Genomic DNA, 25144 nt, shown 5'->3' on the forward strand with positions numbered 1-25144 from the left:
ACACTCAGTCCCTGATATGGCTCCATTCTCCGAGGTATTCAACCTGCTACCTGGTGGCAGGTTGATTACAAGGGGACCACTTTTATCATGGAAGGGACAGTGATTTGTTCTAACTGGAATAGACATGTGCCTCAGATATTGGTTCGCCTTCCCCACATGCAATGCTTCTGCAAAAACTACCACCCATGGACTTATGGAATGCCTTATTCACCAACCATTATGGTATTCCACACAGCATTGCTTCTGATCAAGGAATCCACTTTGCAGCAAATAAAGTGTGGGAATGGGCACATGCTCATGGAATTCTCTGGTCTTATCAGGTTTTCCATCATCCAGAGGCAGCTCTGTTGATAGAATCTGGAATGCCTTTTGAAGACCCAATTATGGTGCCAACCAGTTGGCAATACCTTACATGGCTGAGGCAGTTTTCTCCAGGAGACTGTGTGTTCTGTGGATCAACATCCACTCTATGGTACTGTCTCTCCCATAGCCAGGATTCATTGGTCTAGGAATCAAGGGGTAGAAATGGGAGTGGCACCACTCACTATCACCCCTAGTGATCCACTAAGGAAAATTTTTACTTCCTATCCCTGAAATGTTAAGCTCTGCTGGTCTACAGGTCTTAGTTTAAAAAGGTGGAGTGCTCCTGCCAGGAGACAACAATGATTCTATTGAAGTGAAAGTTAAGACTTCATCTGGCCACTTTGGGTTTCTTATGCCACTGAACCAACGAGTATGAAAGGGAATGACTGTTCTGTCTGGGGTGATTGATCCTGACTCTCAAGGGGAAATAAGACTACAGCTACACAATGGAGGTAAGGAAGAGTTTTCTTGAAATACAGGAGATCCCCTAGGGCCTCTCTTAGTACTACCATGCCCTGTGATTAAAGACGATGGAAAATCGCAACAATCCAATCCAAGCAGGACTACCAATGGCTCAGAAATTTCAGGAATGAAATTGTGAGTCACTCTACCTGGCAAGGAAACATGGCCAAATGAAGTGCTTGGTGAGGATAAAGGAAACATAGACTGGGTAGTAGAAGAAGGTAGTGAAAAATATGAACTATGACTAAGTGACCAGTTACAGAAATGAAGACTGTGATTTTATGAATATTTCGTCCCTGTTTTGTTATGAGTATGTTTGCCTTTGTACATAAGCAAATATCTTGTTTTCCTCTTATCATATGACATAAGTAGTATTGTTCATGCTATAGTTTTTAAGTCATAGAATATGAAGTTTATGAGTGAATGTTACCTAAGGACTTATACCCTATTCTGGAGAGATGTAGTGTGTTCTTGTTGTACACAGGACAGTTGAGTATTGTTAGGTGAAACATATGCCTGTCATTGTGTTCTATTTGGAAATTAAGCATGTTTCAAAGTGATGTGTGTATCTTCCAAGTTGACAAGGGCTAGACTGTGATGGTTAGGTTCTGGTATCAACTTGTCCAAATGAATATGCCTAGTTGGTCAGACAAGCAGTTGCCTGACCCCTTGTTGCAAGGATATTTCATGGTGGGTTGATAAACCAGAAGGCTGGTGCATTAAATCATCAACTATTTGATTGCATCTGTGGTTGATTACATCTGCAATCAAGTAACACATGTCTCCCACAAGCTAGATAATCCAATTAGTTAAAGACTTTTAAGGAAGAAAAGAGATGTTTTCACTGCTGCTTTAGCCAATGAGCCTCTCCTGTGTAGTTTATCCTGACACTTCATTGAAGCTGCCAGCTTCACAGCCTGCCTTGTGGATTTTGGACACTTCCATTCCCATGATTGAATGAGACACCTTTATAAATCTCATATTTACAGATATCTCCAGTTGGTTCTGTTTCTCTAGAGACCCCTGACTCATACACCATCCTTTAACCCAAAAGAAGCCAGCTTGAGATGCTACTGATGGCAGAATAGAGAGACAAAAGCATCTGGATCCTTGACAAAATTGTCAAACCACCAGAGCAACCAATTCTGAAGTCCATCCCATCTTTGGACTTTGTCCTATGAAAGCTTATATTTGTCCTTATTATTTAAACCAGTTGGAGTTTTCTGTTCATTGCAGCCAAAAACATCCTCACTGATTTATTCTTCCACTTCTGTTTTCACATTACAGATGAAGAAACATCTGAAGAGAGGCTCCTTAGTATACCAAGGTCACACAACCAGGATTATATGCCAATTTATAAACTTGAGATTAGTTATAAAATAAATCACAGAGGGTGGATAATGGTGGCTCAGTGGCAGAGTTCTCGCCTGCCATGCCAGAAAACTGGGTTTGATTCCTGGAGCCTACCCATGTTAAAAAAAAAAAAAAGAAATCACAGAGATGCTTTTCAACCTGGGTTAGGATCTGATTTTTAACACAATTCTGCCTAAATCTTAGAACAGTTGAAAGCTTTAAATTATGGTTTATTCAGTAGGGAATCTCAAATACCGTGGAAGGTTCCACTAGGGTCACATTAAGTGTGAACGGAGGGAATACAATCCTGGAGTTCCTTATCCTCCTGCCTTCTGTCCACCAAGCTCATCTGTCTGCCAAAATGTAGGGTTTAGGATGTTCCAGATAACTGAGAAGGTCCATTTAACTGCCTTTCTCTGAAGAAGCCGCTCCTTGTTCTTTGTCTTCATGACCTTACCTTGGTGCTTTAAGAGGATCAGAATCTAGGTGCCTCTGGTGAATTGGAGCTATGTATCCCAGAAAAATGTTCTTAAACTTAAACCATTCCTGTGGGTTTGAGCCACTGTAAATAGGATCTTTTGATAAGGTTACTTCAGTTACAATGTGGGCCAGCTGAATCAGGATGGGTCTTCCCGATTACTGAAAGCCTTATAGGGAAGGTCTCAGGGAGAAAGAAATGTAGAAAGAACATCCAAAAGCTGACTGCCATCAGAACCCTGTAGGTAAGGAAGAAACCAGGAGCAGCTACCATATACATTGCCATTTGACAGCAAAGCCAAGGCCCAGTGATGGCCAGCAGCTCCCTCCAAGCACCAAAATCTTCTGGGAGAAAGCATTGCCTTGATGATGCTTTGATTTTGGATTTCTCCTGGCCTCAAAAGCATGAACCCATGAATTCCCATTGTTTAAGCCAACCCATCATATGGTATTTGTTTTGGCAACTAGGAAACTGAGACAGGTGCCCCACAAAGCAGAAAACAGCAGCTCAAGTAAAGAGTTTGGGTTCCAGAGACCCAAATCTCCATAGCTTTAAAGATTTCCCCAGTGTTATTTCTGTTCAGATCATAAAGGCCCTAGAAAGCTCAAAGGCTATTTTGCATGTCTGAAGCCATGCATGTCCAGTGGTAGAATGGCTCAGACCGCTCTTGGTTTATAATTTTCTCTTTCTGTCTCCTAGGGTCTTCTACAAATCCCATGCCTTCACTGTGACCAACTTGATAGTAGCTGCAGCTTAGGGTGGGGAAGGGGAAAAGATATGTGCTGTGCCTCCCTCTCCTCAAAGTCTCTTGGCCCAGGGCAGGGTATTATTGTATTTCTTAATCTTTACATTTCTACTGTGATTCCCTACCCTAAACATCCCATATTTTTCTCAGCAGTGAATCTTGATGATAACAGGGCTCTCCCTGAGAAAATGGGAAGATGGGGTCAATAAGCTCTTGACCCACCACCACAGACACCTCTGGTCACAGTGCAATTAATTTTAAGTCTCATGTCTGTGGCATGTGACATTGCCACCTATCTTTGGGAGTGGAGGCCTCCTGATCTATCTGCTGCACTTTATCATTTTTATTTTTAATGTTGATAAATGGACACCTTAAAAATAACTTTGTACATTATTCCCCAACTTGTTTCTTTTCTTAGTTTGCTGTAAGATGTTAAAAGAATAGTGTACGATAAGTGTGAACGGAGGGAATACAGTCTTTTTAAGGCATTTACAAGAATTCTTTGGTATGCAGGTCAGCAACGAAGAAAGAAGTCGTGATTATTTTTCATTGATTGTGCCTGAGATTTCCTTACAAGTCTTGAAAGGAGAAGTTCTGCTCTCAGGCATACCTGCTGAATCAGAACTATGTGTTGTGTTCCATGGAGTAAGTTTAGAGCTCCTGCTTTCCCAATATAAACAAAATGATGCTAATGCTACCCCTTGCTCTACTGTATGTATCTTTCCTGCCCTTAGGTTTTTAAAGGAGATTGCCAGAGAGCAGGAGAGAAGTAGGTGTGTCCTGAAATCTACATCCAGGAAACAAATCTCACTGAAGCTATAAATTGGAAAGGTAGCCTGTTTGTCAGGGGTGGGAATGGGGGGTTGGAGTGGGTATTCCCAGGCAATATTTTAAAAAATCTGCCAGTGTGGAGGGTAGTGTTACCGTTAATATCTATTGTTTTTTTTTTTAATATATCCTTTATATTTACTCAATGCAGAAAAGTGTAAAGGAGAGAAAAAGAGCTTATAATCCCATCATGCAATTTTGTCATATAAATTTTTCTTATATAAAATTATTATAAAAAACTACATGGCAAGACTAAAATGCAACAGAAGAATATAAAATTGAAAGTAAAAGTCTATTTGCATTTGGTTCAGTAAACCGTATGCTTGTATGTATACAGGCATGTTCCTTTTTAATTCATTTTCATAAAATAGATACTGCTGTTCACATTTTTCCTTGTATCTGGATTTTTCACTTTCTTGGAATTTGACTTCAATGTTTTAATCTAATTCTATGATGTACCATGTTTTATAGAACCGATCTCCCATTTAAATTGTGGCAGGCATTGTTTTCAATTAACTATTAAGTATTTTAATGCTTGAGAATTAAAGTATGGAACAAAAATGAGAACACTTCAATAATCATTCATTAATTTATTTATTCATGCAACAAGCTTTCACTGAGCACCTACTATGTAACCAAGAGTATGTCTGATGCCAATAATACCAAGTAGTTTACCTTTGTCTCTGCACCAAATGGGTCACAGCCTGAATGGAGGGAGACAGCCCTGTAAATCAGTCATTATTGTCACTGCTGAGATAGAGATAAGCAAAGCAGCAGAGATGAGATGCCAGAGCAAACTTAAAAGGAAGGGACTGATGAAGAGGATTTCTGCACAGAGCTGACCACATGTGGGAAGGCTTAGAGGCATGAAGCAACAGTCTTTTCAGAGAACTGCAAGAATTTTGGAGTTGTCAGAGTGTGAGTTTCTTGAGCAGACAGGCAAGACCTTAACCTAGAGATAGAGGCTTGGATCAAAGTCATAAGACAAAGGCCCTGTGGTTTGAACTTTATCCTAACAGTCATGGGGAGCTGACAGTTTAAGTACTGAGGGGATAGGGGAATTGGGTAGTGACATGCTCTTTTTTAGATAATCTAAGAAAAAAAAGGTAAAAGTAAAAGATAAAAACAGGGAAAAGATCCTCTGGCTACAAATTAGTTCTTAACATAGAGAAGGGGAGTAAGAGCTAGATAAGAAAAAAGAACAGACTTCAAATAAAAAATGAGCCTAGCAGGGTAGTGAAAGTATGAGCAAGAAACCTAAATTGTTAAAAGGTAGTTAAGAGAAGTAAGAGAAAAGTTTGATGTAATATTCTAACTTAAACCATTTTGGTGAATTTTAATTCTTAATAAATAGATGTTCATAATATTTGTCAAGTAAGATGGTTCTTGGCAAAGGAAAACTCAGATCCTCCCCAGTGGAAGCAAGAGCCAGCTAAATTGGTGTGTTTATGGCCAAAAGGAAGAAACAACCCAAATGTCCATCAACAAATGAATGGATAAACAAAATATAGTACATACGCACAATGGAATATTATTCAGACATAAGAAAAAATGGAATTCTGAGACAAGCTGCATTATGGAAGAAACTTTGAAAACTTTATGCTCAGTGAAATAAGCAAGGCACATAAGCACAAATATTGAATGACACCACTTATAAGAGATAACTAGAAGGGTACACAGGTGTACTATTCTTCTGTGGTAGAATGCTTGCCTCCAAGTAGAACACCCAGGCTCAATTCCAGGTCCATGTACCCACCCTCCTCAAAAAAAGAGAGATGACTAGAAAGAGCAAATTCAGAGATAGAAAACAGATCAGAGCTACCAGGGATGGGGAGGGGGTGGGTAAGGGGAAGTATTTGTCTGTAAAAATTAAAAAGTAAGTAATAAAATAATTTTTAAAAGTGAGAATAATAGCCAAAAAAAGAGAAAGATTATCAACATTTTTAAAAATGCACTAATAAAACTCATCTTTTCATTTGCAAATGGATTTTTAAAAAATCATACCACAAAGACAGGTATCTTAATTCTTGCACCCAGCCCTGCTGAAAACCAAGAATCCCATGACTGATGGTGGCAACTCTCCATTTTAGGAGCCTGCTCCCCACATCTGAAAGAAGGAGCTGGGGCATGCTGCCAGCCCATCACAGGCCTTCTGTAATTCCGATGATTCACAGGAAGCAGTCTAGCTCGTTTGGCCAGTTCTGAGGTTGTTTTCCTTCAGCCATTAATAGCTTTGGAGCTACAGGAGTCTCCTCTCATCATATTTCTTCCATGAAGACTCATAAAGATATTTATTTTATAGCTACTATTTTGGTATAATTTCATGTCTTCTCTTTCCATAAACTACTGTGTTGGAGCCAAAGAAATGGGACTGAGTCTCTTTTTTTAAAAAAAAGTTTTCTTACGTGTCCATGATTATACTACAAAGACACCAGCAGCGGAAAGAAAACAACAGGTCTTGGGTTAAGCTATATTTGCAGCAGAGCAGGAGGTCATTGCCACAGTGGGAGGAGCCTGACCTCACCACCCCTTTGGCTCTCCTGAAGTTGGTGGAAAGGAGTGTGTGTGGGTTGGAACTGAAGAATTGAGTTGACTAGCGGAAGGCTGGCTGGAAGTTCAGGGAGGGATAATTGCTTTATTGGCACTGGTTTAAAAAAAAGTGACCATCTTACATCATCTCAGCAAGACTGAAAATTCCATGATTATGAAAGTGCCTGAAATGCTAGAGAGATCTTTGGATGTGAGTGGGAAGAGAAAGGAGGGGTGGAAAGAGCAGAGCTGGGCGTCATTAGGTTCTGGGTTCAGATAGAGTCCTACCTTCTTACAAAAGAGAAAATCAGGACTTGCTGATAGGTACAGAAAAGGTCTGTAATCAGGTCTGAATACCCACCAGCCCTCAGTTTCCTTGGTAATAAATCGCTAAATACCAGACAGTAATGACAGTGGCAGAGGATATGTCCAATTTAGAAGTATTTATAATGCAAGTAGCATGCTATGCTTTTTCCTTCTATGTGCACCGTGGTTTTCCAAGGGCCAATATGATAATGATCTGCAGTGAAATGAGGCAATATAGAAGAGCTTTTGAAATATGTTTGATTTACGAGATTGCCCTTGATTCTGAGACTGTCCTCTTTCTCTCTTTCTCTCTCTCTCTTACTCTCTTTTCCACCACCTCTCTTTCTCTCTCTCTCCCCCCTCTATTAAATTGCCCTTTCTTTTATGATGTGATAGTGAGAGACAGAAGCATTATTTTGAGAGGAAGTTATTGTTTTCGTTTTTCTTTCTTCAAATGTTTTTCCTGTGAAAATGAAAGTTCTGCAACTTAATGTTAGTTTCTCCCCTCCTACTTTAGAAATAATTGTACTGCTGTGATAAAGAGTTCCCCCAGTAAATCTAAGGCAGGCTTGGAAAATGCTTTACATGACTAAGTCTATTTAACAAATCTTTACTGAGCATTAACTCATTACTAATCCTGAATGAGGTCCCAGGTGGGAATACTAAGTACATAAAGCGACTCACAAGGACAGGAGAAGTCCTCAAGGAGCTCGCAGTCCAGGCCAGGAACATGCCATCTGGACAAGCTAAATGAAAAAGCAAGGCAGTATAGTTGGGACACTTTTTATTTCACAACATTCAGGTGTAAAAAATGCTACTTGACTTTGTTTAAATACCAGATAACTTACTGAGAGCCACCTGCATGTGTGGCTACATGAAATTCAATCTCAGTCATTCCAAGGGCACCTGCATCCATGATCCACCCTGAAGACTGATGGAGGATTCTAGATTTATGCAATGCCAGAAAAGTGGACAGGAGCTGAGGGCTGATGTGAGGTGGCCTCTTTCATCGCCACTGAACCCTCTGGCCATAAGGCTCTGGTTCAGGGCTGTGAACTCCTCTCCCCTCCTGCAATGGCTCATGGGACACCCTGTGCAGACTCACCCAGTTTTCCTTCACTTGGGGTTCTGTGTGTGCAAGAGAGGACCAGTTCTCTACCATGTAACCCCCCACTTCCCAGCATTTCTTTTAGTTTTGAGGAATCTCCACCTCTCAGTGGGTAACTACCTTTGGCTTCCTTAAATCCAAGCACTCACCTCCATTTCCTTCCCCTCAGTGACAACCCAGCTTAACCTTTTCATAAAACCCCTTTGCTTCAGGAAGACTTATGTGAACACAGCTCAGACCTATGGAAACGCCTTAGTGGCCTCTTTCTTGGGGAGGGGATGATGAAAAGGAGATGTGAACAACAGTCAGCTTTATTCTTTTCAAGTAATTTCCTTATAGTGGAGGCAACTAACCACCCCGATTTGCTGGGGAGTAAGTGATTTCCTGGGATGCAGGAACTTTAGTGCTAAAATCAGGAAAATCTCTGGCAAACTGGAACTAATTACTCCAGTATCAGATTAGGCACTGAAAGAGTAAGAGAGACAATAAATACTGTAGAAAGTTGGAATCTGAAATTTAGTAGCTTGGAGATTTATGTGGTGCTCTGTATTTTACAATGCACTTTCACGTGCATTATCTTATTTTAATCTTACAGTAAATCTAGGAAGGAAGAGGAGGTATTATTATACCTTTATGTAGATGAAAAAAACTAAGCCAAAAAGATTAGGTGACTTGGCCGATGACACACAGCTAGTAAGTGACAAAGGATGCAGGTGTTACCTTCTACTCTCCATGGAGTGAAATGAGCTTTGAGTGAATGGCTGGAAATCCAGTAATCTATTTCTACTTCTACTGTACCAGGTATGTTGCTTCTTGAATCATAGGTTTAGTGGAATTACTTTTCATGTCATTACTTAGCTTTTTGGGCCTCATGCTCTGTTGTATAGTTTTGCAATGAAAAATCATTAAATGGGCATTCATGGCCATTAACCCCACGCCTCCCCCCCAGTGACCACCCAGCAGGAAGCACAGACTCTAGGATGCTGGCTGCGATCTCCACCCAACTGTAAAATGCCATTGCCAAGAGGTGATGGTAGTTCGTTATTGGAAATACAAGTCTTAGTGCCTATTGAACGTGAATATGATTGAATGGGGTTATCTAAAGTCCTGTATCTCACTGATTAATGCTATAATTATAAATAAGTCCTTGCATGAACTATTTCAAATGGGTGACACTTGTATTAAGCATTAATAATTGAGTGGTATTTAGGAAAAATTACCTATTGCATGCTATGGACTATATTTAACAGCAATCTTTACTAGTACCACACAGATACTAGGGATAAATAACTAGGATGGGGGATCAGGGATATGGGGTGTTTGGGGTTTTCTTTTTTGTTGGCTATGGATATCTATTATTTTTCTCTTTGGAGCAATGAAAATTGCATAAAATTGAGAGTGAGGATCATTGTACAACTAAGTGAGAATACTGTGAGACGTTGATTGTACACTTCAGATAGAATATATGGTATGTGAATATAACTTGGCAAAAACTGCAATTTAAACACACACATAAGCAGAAAGACAAAAGTGCTAGAGAAGATGTGGAGAGAGTGGTATACCTGTTCATGTTGGTAGGGAAGTAGAACGGTGCAGCCCCTCCAGAGGGCAACATTGCAGATCCACAGGAGGCTAAATATAGGGTTGTCATAGGATTAGTCTCATTACTAGGAATATACTCAGAAGAACGGAAAGCAGGGACATGAATAGACATTTGTACACTGATGTTTGTGGCAGCATTATTCACAATAGCCAACAGGTGGAGGTGGCCAAAGTGTCCAGAGTGTCCATCGACTGAGGAGCAGAAGGATGAGCTGTTTTATACATATGATGGAATATTGTGTGGCTGCAGAAAGAAACTAAGTCGTGAGGCAGGCAATAAGATAAATGAAACAATTCAATAAGATAAATGAAACATGAGGACATTATGTTGTGCAAAATAAGCCAGAAGCAAAAGGAAAAATATTGTATGACCTCATTTAGAAAATGCTTATAAGAAAACTAGTGCTTTGATGGTATGCTCTTAGAATAGTGACATTTATACCTGAGTTTTAAGTGTTATTTCTAAATTCTGAGATGCTGTGCTTTTTGTGTATAACTTGTTAGTTCCCTGGGTACCTGCGTGACGTCTAAGACTCAGAGTTAGAATTTTGAAGCTCTGAAAGTCAGTATTACTCCATACAGCAACTGTTAAAAAAAATGAAAAAAAGATCAGACTTCAATTACAGATATGAATGAAGCTGATCAGGTTGGGACTAAAGTAAATCAGAATTCAAGGTAAAGGATGATACTGTCTGTATTTTAAAATTTCAAATTCTGTGTGAGACCAAAGGAAAGAATGTTTATTTTGCCCAAAATTTAAATTTTCTGCAGCACAATATCAACTTAACCTGTCTGGCCAGTTTATTTAAACAACCTAAATAAACAGAGCCTAGAATAGGGAGTGAGATCTGATGATTCTATATAGCTTAATGTAATACCATGATACAATCCAGAGTATTTGGGGCAGATAATAAAAAGTGTTTGCAAAGTTCCTTGAGGGACTAGAGAAAAAATATGGAATTATAAACTTCCCCACCTGGGAAATTCCTGATAATCTATTAAGCACTGGGGACTCTCAGTTTAATAAGCCAAACCCTTGACCTTGAAACTGGCCCTTATAAAACTTATTTCTGTAATGGTGAAGTTAAGCCTACTTATAAACACAGTCACCCCTAGAGAACCTCTTTTGTTGCTCAGATGCGGCTTCTCTCTCTCTAAGCCAAACTCTGCAAATAAACTCATTGCTCTCTCCCCAATGTAGGACATGACTCCTAGGGATAAACCTGGCCTGGCATTATGGAATTGAGAATGTCTGCTTAACCACAAAGAGGAAAAAATGTAACAAAATAAGGTTTCAGTGGCTAAGAGATTTCAAATAGAGTCAAAAGGTCATTCTGGAGGTTACTCTTATGCAAGCTTCAGCCAGCTATTATAAATTGCCACAGTATGCCAAACCCCAACTATCAGTACTCCTGAAAACCCAAAAGAAAACTCATGGCTTTATCTAAGACTTTATAAAAGTTTTATTTACTAAGTTTATTTTTCAGGAGCTTAAAACCTCCAGATGGTTCCTGTCATGGTGAGGTTCATGTGTCAACTTGGCCAAGTGGTGGTACCTGTTTGTCTGGTTGGGCAAGTACTGGCCTGTCTGTTGCAACGAGGACATTTCATAGAATTAGATCACGATCACGTCACCTGCATCCACAGCTGATTCCATTGGTAATCAGCCAAGGGGAGTGTCTTCTGCAATGAGTGATGCTTAATCTAATCACTGGAAGCCTTTTAAGGAGGATTCAGAAGAGACAGGCTCTCTTCCTGCTTTAGTGGGCAAGCCTCTCCTGTGGAGTTCGTCCAGACCCTCCATCGGAATCGTCGACTTCACAGCCTGCCCTGCGGATTTTCTACTCTGCATTCCCGCGGTCATGTAAGACACCTTTATAAATTTTATATTTGCGAGTGTTCCCTGTTGATTCTGTTTCTCTAGAGAACCCTAACTAATACAGTTCCCATGTCAGATAAGCCCTGAAACTTAGAGGTACCAGTCTCTCCCAGAGCATCAACCAGTTGCATTACCCTACTCCATAATGTCAATACCCATTTTCAACATGGAGAAATTAAAATGATTGTTGCCCAAATATCCTTGAAGATTGAGAGAATGATCAAATGAGACGGAGTAGTTGTAATAGAGAAGTTATAATTTAACAAAGGATTATGACTACCGAATCATTATTACAGACATTTCTTTTTAGTTTTTAGTGTATTAGGACATCCAGAAAGAAATACCTGAAATTGTGGAACCCATACTATACTACGAAATTTGCTCTATTACTACTTGTTAAACTGTACTTTGAAATTTTTCACTTTTCTGTATATCAGTTCTATTTCACAATAAAAAATGTTTAAAAAAATGCCATTGCCAAAGATTACATTCAAATGATCTGTGATGGTTTCCTGGTAGAAGAATTGAAGGCAGTATTATTCCAGCAGAGACTGCTGAGAGGAGATTCTCAAAGGGTAAAGAAACTGAGAGGGTTGTGCATCTCAAGGCAGAGTGATAAGCCCAGCAGCAAACATCCTCAAGGCCTCAAAGTATAGAGAAGCATTCAGGTTCTGGGATGAGATTCTGTTCACTTTCTTAAATGTTCTTCATTTCTATTCACTTAAGTATTCTTCATTTCTGTTCACTTTCTTTATTGTCCATGCCCACCTCCCACCCCTAATTCTAACGATTATTTTAAGTTTTTCTACTAAATTCATCAGCATTCTGGTATTGTTTTTCAAGTTTCCATTAAAGAAAAGTATATGGATTTGAATTATTATAAAATGAATAATCTTATAAAATGAAAAGAAACACATTTCTTATGCCCTCACCTCCTCTCCTTTCCCTAGATTTTTAACAAATCTAAGTATTGTGCAAAAAACAAGCAAACAAACCAGCAAACAAAATCCAAAATTTAAGTAAAATTAAAATTTAGTAAAATAAAGTGGCAAGTACTTGGCTGACTTGTTACTATTTTGATTTTCCACACTTTGAATAAAAGAAGGTGTAGTTTACTTTTAAAAGGAAAAAAGAAATATATTGTTACACTTGTGCTTTGGACATTTGTTGCAATCTGTCCTGTTATACAAGTGAGAAAGACATGTATAAATTAGGTTGCCATAGCAAAATATCAACTGTAACAAAACTATCATAGAGTTGACCATTCATGGGACATTTAAGGCATCTGCAGATTAGCAGGTTAATAAACTTTAATCTGCCATGTCTATTCGAACACAAACTCAAGCTCTTGTGTAAGATTAAATTGGCGATTTTGTCTTTTCTTGCAAAATGTATACATCTGCACGTTGTAATCCCAGTGTCTGGTTGTGGTTAGCAAGTGAGCGCTCCTCTAAAAAGGTAGAGGACTTGATAAAACAAAAAGGAGGAAGCAAAGGAATAAAAAAATATGAAACTTTATGCTCTTTCTGAAATCTTTGTTTTCTTAGTATGATTCAGCCTTGTTCTTGTGGCTGGCAAAATATTTTGCAGTTATTAGATTTGGGTTCAATAATGGTATTTGGCTCGAAAGGCCCCTTGTATGTAGTTAATTTCTGGATTGTTTACATGTGTGTGCTGGTTTAGAAGGATGTATGCCCCCTAGAAAAGCTATGTTTTAATCAAAGTCCCATTTCATAAAGGTAGAATAATCCCTATTTTGGCCTTCTTGAACCAAGGTATCTTTCCCTGGATGGATGCCTTTGATTGGACATTTCTATAGACTTGTTTTAACTGGAACATTTCTCAGCGTTAGAACTGTAAACTAGCAATTTATCAAATTCCCCTTTTTAAAAGTGATTCTGTTTCTGGTATATTGCATTCCGGCAGCTAGCACACAAAACAGATTTTGTACTGGAGAGTGGGGTGATGCTGCTGCGGCTTGCAAATACCAAACATGTTGGGACAGCTTTTTAAATGGATAAGGGGAAGATTTTGGAGGCATTGTGAGGAGCTTGATAGAGAAGGCCTAGAATGCTTTGAAGAGACTGTTGGTAGAAATGTGGACTCTAAAGATACCTGTGATGAAGCTCTAGACAGAAATGAGGCACATGTTATTGCAAACTGGAAGGAAGGCAAACCTTGTTTTAAAATGGCAGATAATCTGGCAAAATTGATTAGTAGCTTTGGCTGGAAGGCTGATTTTAAAAGCCATGAACTTAAATATTTAGCAGAAAAGATCTCCAAATTAAATGTCAAAAGTGCAGCCTGGTTTCTCCTCACAGCTTACAGTGAAATGTGACAGGAAAGAGGTAAACTGAGAACTGAACTCTTGGGTACAAAGAAACCAGAAGTTGATGTTTTGGAGAATTCTGGGCTTCCTGGAAGGGAGATCTCAGAGAACAGTACCCCATATGAGGACTTGACCAAATGTGGAACCAGTCAGCCATTTCAGAGAAAGCCAGGATTGGATATGGAGTTATCTAGAAAGGATTTGTGGAAACTCCTTATGTCTAATGGGCATGATCAATGGTACTGCATAGAAAACCAACTAGAGTACTTTGGGACCTGTATAAACAGAGCTGCTGCCAGTCTAGACTGGGGGGTTCAAAGAAGGGACACGTTGGAGGAAAAATAACTTCAGAGGCAAAACCATGGAGGCTGAGGTCTGAAGTCAAGAAGTCTTGGGCCAGGAGAGCAGACCCACCCAAGCCTGTGGAGAGGGTGAGTTTGCCCCAAAGGCAGAGAATGGGCCTTCACCTGGTTGCAGTGGAACAGTCATGCCACCTCAGGCCTTGGAGACAGTAAAGGACATTCCTTGGGGTTTGGGGAGAGCCTGGCTGCCACCACATGGAGGGGTTGAGTGTGTGCCCCAGAGATGGCAGAGAGTCCAGGTGCAGCCCTAATGCTTGGAGAGGGTGGACCCGAGAAAAAGCTGGTCTCCCCAATGTCCCCCAAGGTTGCATTTGAAGAGAGGCAGGCCTCTGTATAGGCCCTTGGAAAGAGTGAAACTGCCACTTTCAGAAGCCCCGAGGATAAATGATTCTCAGACTTTGAAATCTAATGGACTTTGCCCTGCGGGTTTTCGAAACTATGGGTCTGGTGACCCCTGTGTTCTTTCTTCTCTTTGAAAATGCATATATGTATCCCATGACTGGTCCTCCTTTGTATGTTGGCAACAAATAACTTGTTATAAGTTTTCAGAGGTCCAGAGCCAGAGAACTTTGCCTTAGAACAGACCATGCCTGTAACTAACTTTGATAGGAATTTATACTGTTCCTAACTTTGTATTTCATTTGTATTGCTACTGAAATGGTTTAAGGATTTCTGTATTGTTATGAAATTAATGCATTTTGTATATGGGAAAAACATGTCTTTTTTAAGGGCCAGAGGGTGGAATGTGCTGGTTTAAAAGGATGTATGCCCCCTAGAAAAGCCATGTTTTAATCAAAATCCCATTTCATAAAGGTAGAATAATCCCTATTCTGGCCTTCTTGAACCAAGGTATCTTTCCCTGGATGGATGCCTTAGATTGGGCATTTCTATAGACTTGTTTTAATTGGGACATTTTCTCAGCATTAGAACTGTAAACTAGCAACTTATTAAATTCCCCTTTTTAAAAGTTATTCCATTCCTGGTATATTGCATTCCAGTAGCTAGCAAACTAGAACAATGTGTCTCATGTCTAACTGGAGAAGGTCCCTGGAAAAAGTTTTCAGCATCTAACAGAGATAAATTCTTAATGTGGAGCATTTAAAATAAAACATTGTTTTCCAATGTATCAGTTGTTTTAAAGTATTTCCTATGCTGAAATTTACTCCAAATGGCACCATTAATAATAGGGTGTCTTAATTTCCTTTCATATGTTGGAAATTTTGATTGGTTTTGATATGTCTGTTTGTTTTGACAATGGTTGGCAATTTATCTCAGTTATTATATTTTGCACATACCAATCAACTTTATTATTTCTGACTGCTTCCTTGTGTCTTTCCACTGGGCCATGCACACCTTGAGAGAGGAACTGTCTTTTACCCCATTTACTTCTGTCTAGTACAGCTCCATTATTGCAGGTGTGCATTTGTTTTTCTTAAAATAATCACTGGATACTTGCTAGATCCGAGGTCCAGTGCCAGATTTTTTACTTGAGTTATTTCATACCCTTAGAACAACCTAATAGCATAAGTGTACTATGATCCTCATTTTTCAGGTGAGGAAACAAAGACAAAGAAAATCATAGGCTATGACAGGTATATTAGTCAGGGTTCTTTAGGAAAATAGAACTGACAGGAGATATCTATAAATAGGATATTTTTCTAAAAATTGTCTCAAGCTATTCCATAGAGCAGGCTGCAAGCTGGGAACTCCAATGAAAGTTTTTCATGAATTCCCAAGAGGAGGTGGCTGGCTGAGGTAGAGAGGGAAATTTTGTCTTCTGACTGCTGAAATCATCACTACTCCTTTGAAACTCTTCAACTGATTGGATGAGACTTCTCTCCCTGCTGAAGGCAATCTCCTCAGTTGATTGTACCTGCAATTAGTCATAGATGCAATCAGCTTACTGATGATTTAAGTTCATGAAATGTCCTCACAGTACAAAAACAGGCCAGTGCTTGCTTGACCAGACAACTGGACACCATCACCTGGTCAAAGTGACCCATGAACCTAAACATCACAGCAGGGTAAGTAGCAGGGCCAGGCTTCAAACCAAGGCAGCCTGATCTCAGAGACTCTGCTCTCACCTTTTCTTATTATATTGCTTTACATGAATGATCTGGGGTGAAGTAGATGAGAGAGAATAGTGGTGAGGATGGTCCTGACAGAGTTGGATTGATAATAGAATACAATTTCCCAAATCTTTACACCAGCTCTTTGAAAGTTTATTTCAGCTCTGGTCTAATTCCCCAACCACCCTCATATTATCTGTAATTTACTTGAAATACCTCTATATACACAGTGTATATACAGTTATACTCTCTAAAAGCAGTTAAATAAAATGCAAAGTTCCCCAATGAGAAATCCATATGCCAGTGTGGTTGGTTAAAACTGGAAGGATCCTAATAAAGAGTCTATACTCCAGTGGCAAGTACTTCAAACATTCCTATCTAAATACACCCCAAGAGAACTGACTAGCATAAAGAATATTAGAAGTTACTTTTTTATTGGTAAAATAAGTTGTGTTTAAGATAGGTAAATAATGGAAAAATTTGTACAGTAAATTCTCTCTCTTGTATGAGTAGATATGGGAATCTGATGGCCCTAAGGCCTGACACTTTTGACACAATGCCTTAGGTCTAGAACTCCCATCAATCCTTTGTGCCTCACATTATGGAGGATTCTGTTGGCTGATGTTGCCAATAAAATATTACATTGCATTTGCCTAGGTGATCAGCTTTTGTATAAGGTGCTTGCCAGAACACCCAGAAGAGCAGAGAGCTATGACTCCACGAAGCTCACAAGTGGTAGGAGTATGTGTGGTATACATGTTAGAATCTGGATTGAAATTTGCTAATAGAAATGTGGGGGAGGGGGCATATAGTCTCCACCTTCTTCTCGTTGTCTGAGTCTACCAGCAGTGGTAAACTTGCAACGGCTTAGGAAATTTCATAAAATCTTTCTTTCTTCCTCTATCGTCTAAAATAATAAGCCCTGCCTTATCTCTAGCATTTGATTCTCTGTGGTTGAAGATAATTAACTGTTCAAAAGTTATCCATTAGATAATGCCATTGATCTATTGTTGAATTCTGACTTTGTATAAGGTGCACACCTAGTCTATATTTAGGGAAATATTTATGCGTGTTACCTGTAAGCAGAAAAGATGGTATCAGCCTTGTCTGGAATGGCCTACAGAAAAAGTCATAAGGTCTTGATACACCACAAATTATTACATAATGAATCAGGGTCAGACAACTGCAATTCAAATATTATATAGCAGAATTTCCAGGGATGCCAGCAGCCTCTCCCAGTTCCCTCCTCTTTTCTGAAAAAATATGTTTTATAGTGGAAAACAAAAGGGGTAAAATACAGCTAGAGTTTTGACCCCAACTGGAGAAATCCATATGGTCCTTTCTGGGGTAATGTAGAAGATATTAAGAGAAACATTGCAATCGTAATTCTAAATGCATCTCTGCAAATGATTACAATTAAGTCTAAGCCAATGGAGAAAAAAGAATCTAGTATTTTAAGCATTCATGTAATAAAAAAGATGGAACCAGAATATACTGTTTTTCTGGCATTACTATTATAACTCTTATTTGGCACAAATATTTCTGTAAGGCTGTTTACAGTTGTATAATTACATATTTGGAGTTCAGGCATTTTTTTCCATGGATAAGGATTTTAATTGGGAAATTAGAACATAAAACGATTCTACTGTGGCTAGTAGAAAAAATACACAGTAGATGTTCAGAGCAATAATTCTCAAATTTACAAATCCAAAATGATATAATTATTTAAAATTTGGGAAAGTTTTTAGAATTTGATCTTTTCTTTGATGCAGAAAAGTTGGGGAGGGGGACTTATAAGGCTGAATTTACTCAATTTTCAAACATAAGAACTCAGGACTAGAAAAGACACTGAGATGCCTCTTTGTCTCTTCCTTCTTCCTAAACTAAAGTATAAAACATTTGGTAGACACTGGTATTGATTTTGTCCTTAAACATCTATAAAGCGAGAGATCCTATATCATCCTTTTATGCCTATAGGGAAACCACATTACATCCCTGTTTATAAGCTTCACTTTGCTCCATTCAGTTTAATTTTTAAGCCAGGTCTTAGTAAATTTGGTCTTATTATCTCGCTTAAATTAGGTTGCATCAGGAAGAAGTTGCAAAGTTTATGGAGAGCTGTGGCACTTAGAATACCAAGTAAATGTAAGCATTTTGAATGATGGTGATGAGCTATTGGATCAAACACACATTTATCAAATATTGGCTAAGTTTCAGGTGTTCTACCTCACAAGGATAGATAAGATGTGTCCCTGCCCCTAAAGAGAATACTTCTATTGGTCACCAGAAAGAAATGCATGAGGTTTTCTACATACCAATGTATTCGTGTTGTTTTATAATTTTTTTTCCTCCTTCTAAACTTGCCCAAGAGGAGAAAGAAGACTAAAGGTGTAGAGGTAAGTAATTGAGAGCAGAGGATTTGAAAGGGCAGAGAGAATCTTTCCTTAGGTCTCTAATAGTTCAAAGGTAGAACGTTCTTCTTGGAATGATAAAGCATATTTAAATCACACTGCCTTCATAACTAGCCACAGTTAGAGCCAACTACAGTTGGTGTGTTTGGTTTATGAGAAAACAAAGCTAGGAATCAAGATAATTGTGATAAAATTTTTGTGGTAGCCACTACCTGCATGTGGCTATTTAATTTTAAATGTAAATTAAGATTAAACAATATTAAAAATTCAATTCACCTGTCATGCTATACTGTTCAAGTGTTCTATAGCTGCATTGGACGGCACAGACGTTAGTACATTTCCATCATCACAGACAACTCTATTGGACAATGCTGCTTTACATCAAGCATTTCTTGGGTGTCTGGATTTGAACTCTTCCACGAACCCACTGGCATGTGTATGATCTTCTCAATAAGTGGCCAGAACGGCACTTTTTTTCTTTTATTGCAGGCTCCAGGTGTTATTTAAGGAAAGGTGAATAAGCAGAACATTTCTGGAGGCACCAACGTCGCCCTTATTTCCTTCATGCTATAGCTATTGAGGAGGAGATGGTCATATATCCCAATGATCACAGTGATTACCTTATCTCTACATCCCCAGGCAGCAGAAAACTGAGATCCCATATCCACTCTCCCTGGGTCACTGAAGTCAGGACTCTCAGTGATGCTCCCAGCACAGCTCACCACCTGCAGCCCCAGGTCCTGGATGGACCATTCAGTGGAGTGATGATCTGCCACTCGTTTTGCCATAGTTACTGCTTTAATGAGGGAGGGGAGGTTTTCCCCAGTAAAATTATAGTGCTCTTGTTGGACCCACACAGAGACTGTCTCATCTTTTTAAATTTTCTTAAGACTCCTTCCCCTAACCTCCAGTCCTTAGAAGAAATTCCTCCATGTTCAGATAGAATATATTAAAATGTTTAAGGGGCATCACCCATTGTGAAATCCAGTATCACTTCTCCCTGCCATTCATTATCTAGGGACCCAAGAGTAGATCTAATTATCTCAAATTGTTTTTACCTCAGAGAAAATCCTGTCCATGGAGGATAACAGAACCCTAAGAACAGGGAAGTGACTTTTATGCCCTTACTTATCCAAAAATTTTATTCTCTGTTTCTTAAGCCCAATTAGCAGTCCCAATATCCTTTTATGATACCTCCCAGAAGCTCCTTGGCATCTCATACAAATTGGGTTTCTATTCCCCTGGTTTCTGCCCTGGAATAACGTTAGTGCTATGAAATATGAAATGTCATAAACTTGATGTTTTAGTAATAATTAAGCTATCAATGGGAACTTTTGATTGTTAGCTCTTCGCTTCAAAATCATCTGTCCCCTGTGAAGTGTATGTCAGACCCCTTCAGTCTGGTCACTCTGGAAATAAATAATGTAAATCATCTTAACCCTAACTTATTTATCTCTGTCTCCACAATATTTCTTGAAGGATTTCTCTGTTCACAATTTTTAGGCAACTAGTACTGTCCTTACACAGACCCTGGGAAACACATACATGCTAAAATGTAAATGTATTAAAGAACACCTGGGTGCCTCTGTCTCTTGGGATTGGGCACTGGTACAGTGAGACACATAATACTGTTCAGGCCCTAGAGAAATGACTCACCATATCTCTTGTCATATGTCCTTGAAACAGATAACTGAGTCCAGATGTCATTAAGGTTTGTGGAGGCAAGAACTGCTTTGAAGTATGAGGAGGATTTTAGGAGGGAAGTTCTTAGATTTAAAAAAGCAGAAGTCTTTTCAATAGTATAAATGCAATTGTTTCTTACATCATGAAGAATTCTTGTTTTAGATATGCCAAGAGTTCATTTTTTTGTTTCCTTTCATGTTCCAATTAATGATTATGGGGATACTCACAAATTAGTACAGTGCTCACAACAGTTGTAAACGAAGGCTGAGGAACATTTCAAACAGCTTATATTGCTCTCAAATTTGCATATTATGTAGATTTAGATGTAATATACACAAGGTATGATACCAGGTCTTTACATAAGCAACTAAATAGATTTTGAGTGTTAGAATTGTCAGTATTTATTTTTTATGTAAATATTTACAAAAAGTTAAATTAAAATTTCAAATATTAAATATTTTAGCTTTATTTAAATAATTTTGATTTTATATTTCAATTCATAATTTTTAAATATAGCGACTTATGGCATATGGGTCTCTATTTGTACTGTGGTTCTCACTATCACAAATGTCGGAGGCAGGTCAGCAGCCTGCAGTGCTGTAGCCTTCTATCTGGTCTTATCACAACTCAGAATAAGTTGTTTTATGAACATGGTCCATTTACATTTTCAACATATCACTAAATCAGTAGTTTAAATGCAGTACAGGAGTAAACTCCAGTGACTTGGTAAAGGCCTATAGATAATGTGGACCATCAGTGACTCCTTTTGAATGTCAGAAATATGGAAATGATTTAATTATTAGAATCACTGGATGAATATTGGAGAAGTCCATGAACTTCGGTGGCTGGAATAGAGTCTGAAGATTTGTGACATCCTTTGTTCTCATGAAAATTCACCCCTTTGTTTCAATTCCCTGTTAACTCTACCTGGCATGTCCTCAATCAATTTCGATAATCACATGCCAACGTTTCCTCTGCAAGATCTGTAAACAGTCACACCAGGTAAGATAGGTAGAGATTATAAGTAGTCTTGTATCCATTCAGATCAGATGTTCCTACCAAATGTGTCAAGATCAGGTCAAGCTTTGATACCCAATAACTTTCAAAAGAGTTTGACATACAGAACTTTTGAATTTTTTGAATTATGGGGGAGGGGTTGCAGATAGATACCTCCTTCTCATTTCTGCTTAAATGTCCCACCTAAAAAGAGTTCCCTGACTACCTAGTCTAGGTTAGGACTACATATATATAGCAACCTACATTTTTCTTGCATGGGTCATAACAGTGCAACTTCCATGAAGGAAGGAACCATGTCTCTTGTTTCATACTATATCCCTAGTTCCGAGTTCAATGCTTGTAAATAGTAGACACTTAATAAATACTTGGTGAGTGGATGATTTCTGTCAAGCCTCCTAGCAGTGTCCTCTTCCTCCACTATCTTTCTTTTTTTTTTTTTTTTTAAAGGAAAGACAGAGAGAAGGAAGGAAGGATAGAAGGAAGGAAGGAAGGAAGAAAGGGAAACATCTTTAAACATTTTCTTGTTTTATTGTATTTTGTTTTTCCGTTTTTTGTTACATGGGCTGGGGCCGGGAATCGAACCGAGGTCCTCCGGCATAGCAGGCAAGCACTTTGCCCGCTGAGCCACCGCGGCCCGCCCCACTATCTTTCTATTACGTGTTATTTGTGGCAAAGATTGCTATATGTTCGTGGATAGCTGTGTACTCATCTTATGGACACACAGCTAGCCTACATTTCCTAGCCTCTCTTGTGGATAGGGTTGGGCATGTCATTGAGTTATTTTTAATGAAATATGGGCAGAGGGTACGTGTGTCTCTTCCCTGTCTGCCCCATAGAATTCCTTTGTAACCTGCTGCTCTCTCTCCAAACTCAAAGGCTCCAGTAAAGAACTCTGAGGTTCTAGGGGATGGCAAAGCAATAAGATGAAAAGATGGTCCTGTAGGAGCGTGTGGAAAGCCGCCTGCCATGCAGGTGTATCTGTATTAAACAAAGACATTGTTGTATTAGACTACTGAGATTTTAGGCTTTGCTGTCACAGCAGCTGGTGTCATTTACCATAACCAAGAAACCATCCAGTCATACTAATGTTGGTCAAGAGAGTAAAAAGATAAGAATCGACCTATATATTATGGCTTGGGGATATGTTAAAAAAAAATTGGCTTCTAACTATCCTTCAGCCTCCAGACTTGTAATTTTGTCTAGAGTTCAGCATTTGATTGTCCTGTTGGACAGATCATTGTCGTGTGGTGGCAAGAAAACTGGACTTTGAAGTTGGAGGATCTGGACTTCAGTTTTGGCTCAGCCTTTAGAAGCAGGTGACCTTAAGGCAGGTCATGTTTTGCTGCGAGTCACTGTTTACTCATTCACAGAAAAAAAACAATGCTTTCCTCCTGGAGTTATCAAGAGGAATAATCAATTAAATTAATCAACACAATTAGCACACAGTCTGGCATGACATGCTTAATGTGGTTAAAAAAAATGTTAAAGGGCAAATTTGTTACCTGGGAATTATGATCTCACCCTTCCACATAGGCATTCAGTCTGAGGGACAGAGGATGGGGCAGCAGCACTAGTAAAATAGACCTAGGGTCAGATAATTGAAGGATGGCCTGTAGAAGAGGAATTATACATGTTCTATATGACCCCGAAGAGCTCATGAGAATGAAACTCAATAAAAAGAACTTTCTGTTCAAAGTTTGGTTACATTTTAAGGTAGTGAGCTTTCCATCCCTAAAGGTGTTCAAGCATAGATGATAAATAAGATCACTCAGTGGAGGTATTTTGAGGGCATTTAAGCATAAGATAGTAGTTGGATTAGATTCCCAATAAGGATAGCACATGATTATAATAATAGTAAGGTCTATTAGCATAAAGGCAGACATAAAACTACATTCTGATGCAGTACATGGAGACAAAATGTTTTCATTAAAATATGCTTTGGGGAGAAACTCTAGTTGTGGGCCATGGTGGCATGGATGGTATGGTATTGAGGAAAGCAGGGAGGAAGCCACCAAAATGCAAGAAAGAGTGCAAAATTCAAGAGTATACTTCTCTTCCATGCAGTTTTCTGTAGAACTTGCTCCACACCCTGTACAGAAAAGTCAGGATATTTTTAAAAGCTATTTTCACTGCCAATGCCCTCTTTGAGCCTATGTGCATCTCCAATAATCAGCCCATCAAATCCAATCCACATCCCAGCATTCTAAGGCATAGCCTAACTGTGCAACAACCTGTGCCATGCTTAGCATCCAGAAACCAAGCTGGCACCCATGAGGACCTGGCAGAACTCTTCTGGGTGCTGTGGTCTAAGCTCCCAGCCCCAGACTCTCTCAGGCAGTGTAGTTCTGAGTTCCAAAGAGAAGGTTATTGACTCTAGACTCTTTAGCAGGCAGACAGATCAGCTACACCAACTTCTGAGGGATTGAAGGGAGTGGATTCTTTTGAATACCAATGAAGCCCGTCATGCCTCACGTTTCTTTACCTTCATTACTAGCTAAGATATAAGCCTCTATGGTTTCTGTTCTCATCCTTTCCCTTACACAATCTTCCATTGCTCCTTTTTTCCTTCACTGATTTTTTTTTTACCTCTATACCATATGGAATCTCTATACGTTAGGAAATACACATCCTACTTCCAGCTCCATAACTTAAATTGAAAGTTAGCTGTCCCTGGACCCAATACTTCTCCAGTGGTTGTGCTCCGTGGGAGGTGAAATAGGGGCATTAAGCATCCCCCAGCGCCACTTCCAGACCATAGCTGTTCTACCATAGCATAAGAAAACTTGCTCCTGGGAAAGCTGATGTCCTCTGGCTCTTCAGCAACATATTTAATTGCTTCACAAATGGTAGAAAGTGCTCGTTTTAACATTTCTGCCATTTTAGCCACAAACTTTGCAACATGAATTAATCCCTCTTAATATAGGTTGGAATCCTTGCTCTGCCCCTTAGTAACGCTAAGACCTTCAGCCAGTTATTTAACCTTTCTGAACTTCAATATTTTTATTTAGAAAATGGGGATAAAAATGCTTACCAGAGGAGATTAGTGTGTGAATTAAATGACTCAATATAGGTGAAATCATCATAGTAGATGCAAAATGTAAATTGAGTTAGATTAGAAACATCTTCAATGGTATAAGCATAATTAACCCTGAGGTAATTAAGAATTAGCTACTGCTATTTGCTTAATATTCAAAATGATTTATATAAAGTAGATGTGGCATGAGTTGATAATTGAATCTGGTGACGCGTTCATAGGGGCTCTTTATATTCTTCTCACTTTTTTTGTAATATATATACACACAATGTTCTGGAATAAAAAACTTTTTAAAAATGTATTTGTTTAAATTGGGACTTGTAATTCTTCAATCAGAGGGAGATAGCTGACATTTCCAAATATCAAGTATTTACTGATTCATTTGGTATTTATTGATAATAAATTAATCATTGAATTTAATGTTTGTCATAATGGGGGATTCAAGAACACTTTAAGATACGATGGATTTCAAGAAGTTTAAATCTTGGTGCAGAGGCAAGAGGTCTATTGTGAAACAATGAGTAACGCCCATAAGCAATATAATAAAGAATTTAAATCCATGGCACACAATGTATGTTCCATGAAA

General features: G+C 38.9%; 1 long non-coding RNA gene across 2 annotated transcripts in view; it reads right to left on the reverse strand.

The window, feature by feature from the left end:
- The window catches only part of LOC143642669 (uncharacterized), an 88214-nt gene that overhangs the window by 59770 nt on the left and 3300 nt on the right, over positions 1-25144 (reverse strand). The window contains exon 3 of one of the 2 annotated variants that reach the window (XR_013155787.1): positions 7749-7810. The exons of the other annotated variant lie outside the window; for it this stretch is intronic. This is a non-coding gene — a long non-coding RNA (uncharacterized LOC143642669). The remainder of the gene's footprint in view (positions 1-7748; positions 7811-25144) is intronic. 2 annotated transcript variants of the gene reach the window in all.

The sequence above is a fragment of the Tamandua tetradactyla genome, chromosome 7, assembly GCF_023851605.1.
Source record: "Tamandua tetradactyla isolate mTamTet1 chromosome 7, mTamTet1.pri, whole genome shotgun sequence".
Lineage (NCBI taxonomy): Eukaryota > Metazoa > Chordata > Mammalia > Pilosa > Myrmecophagidae > Tamandua > Tamandua tetradactyla.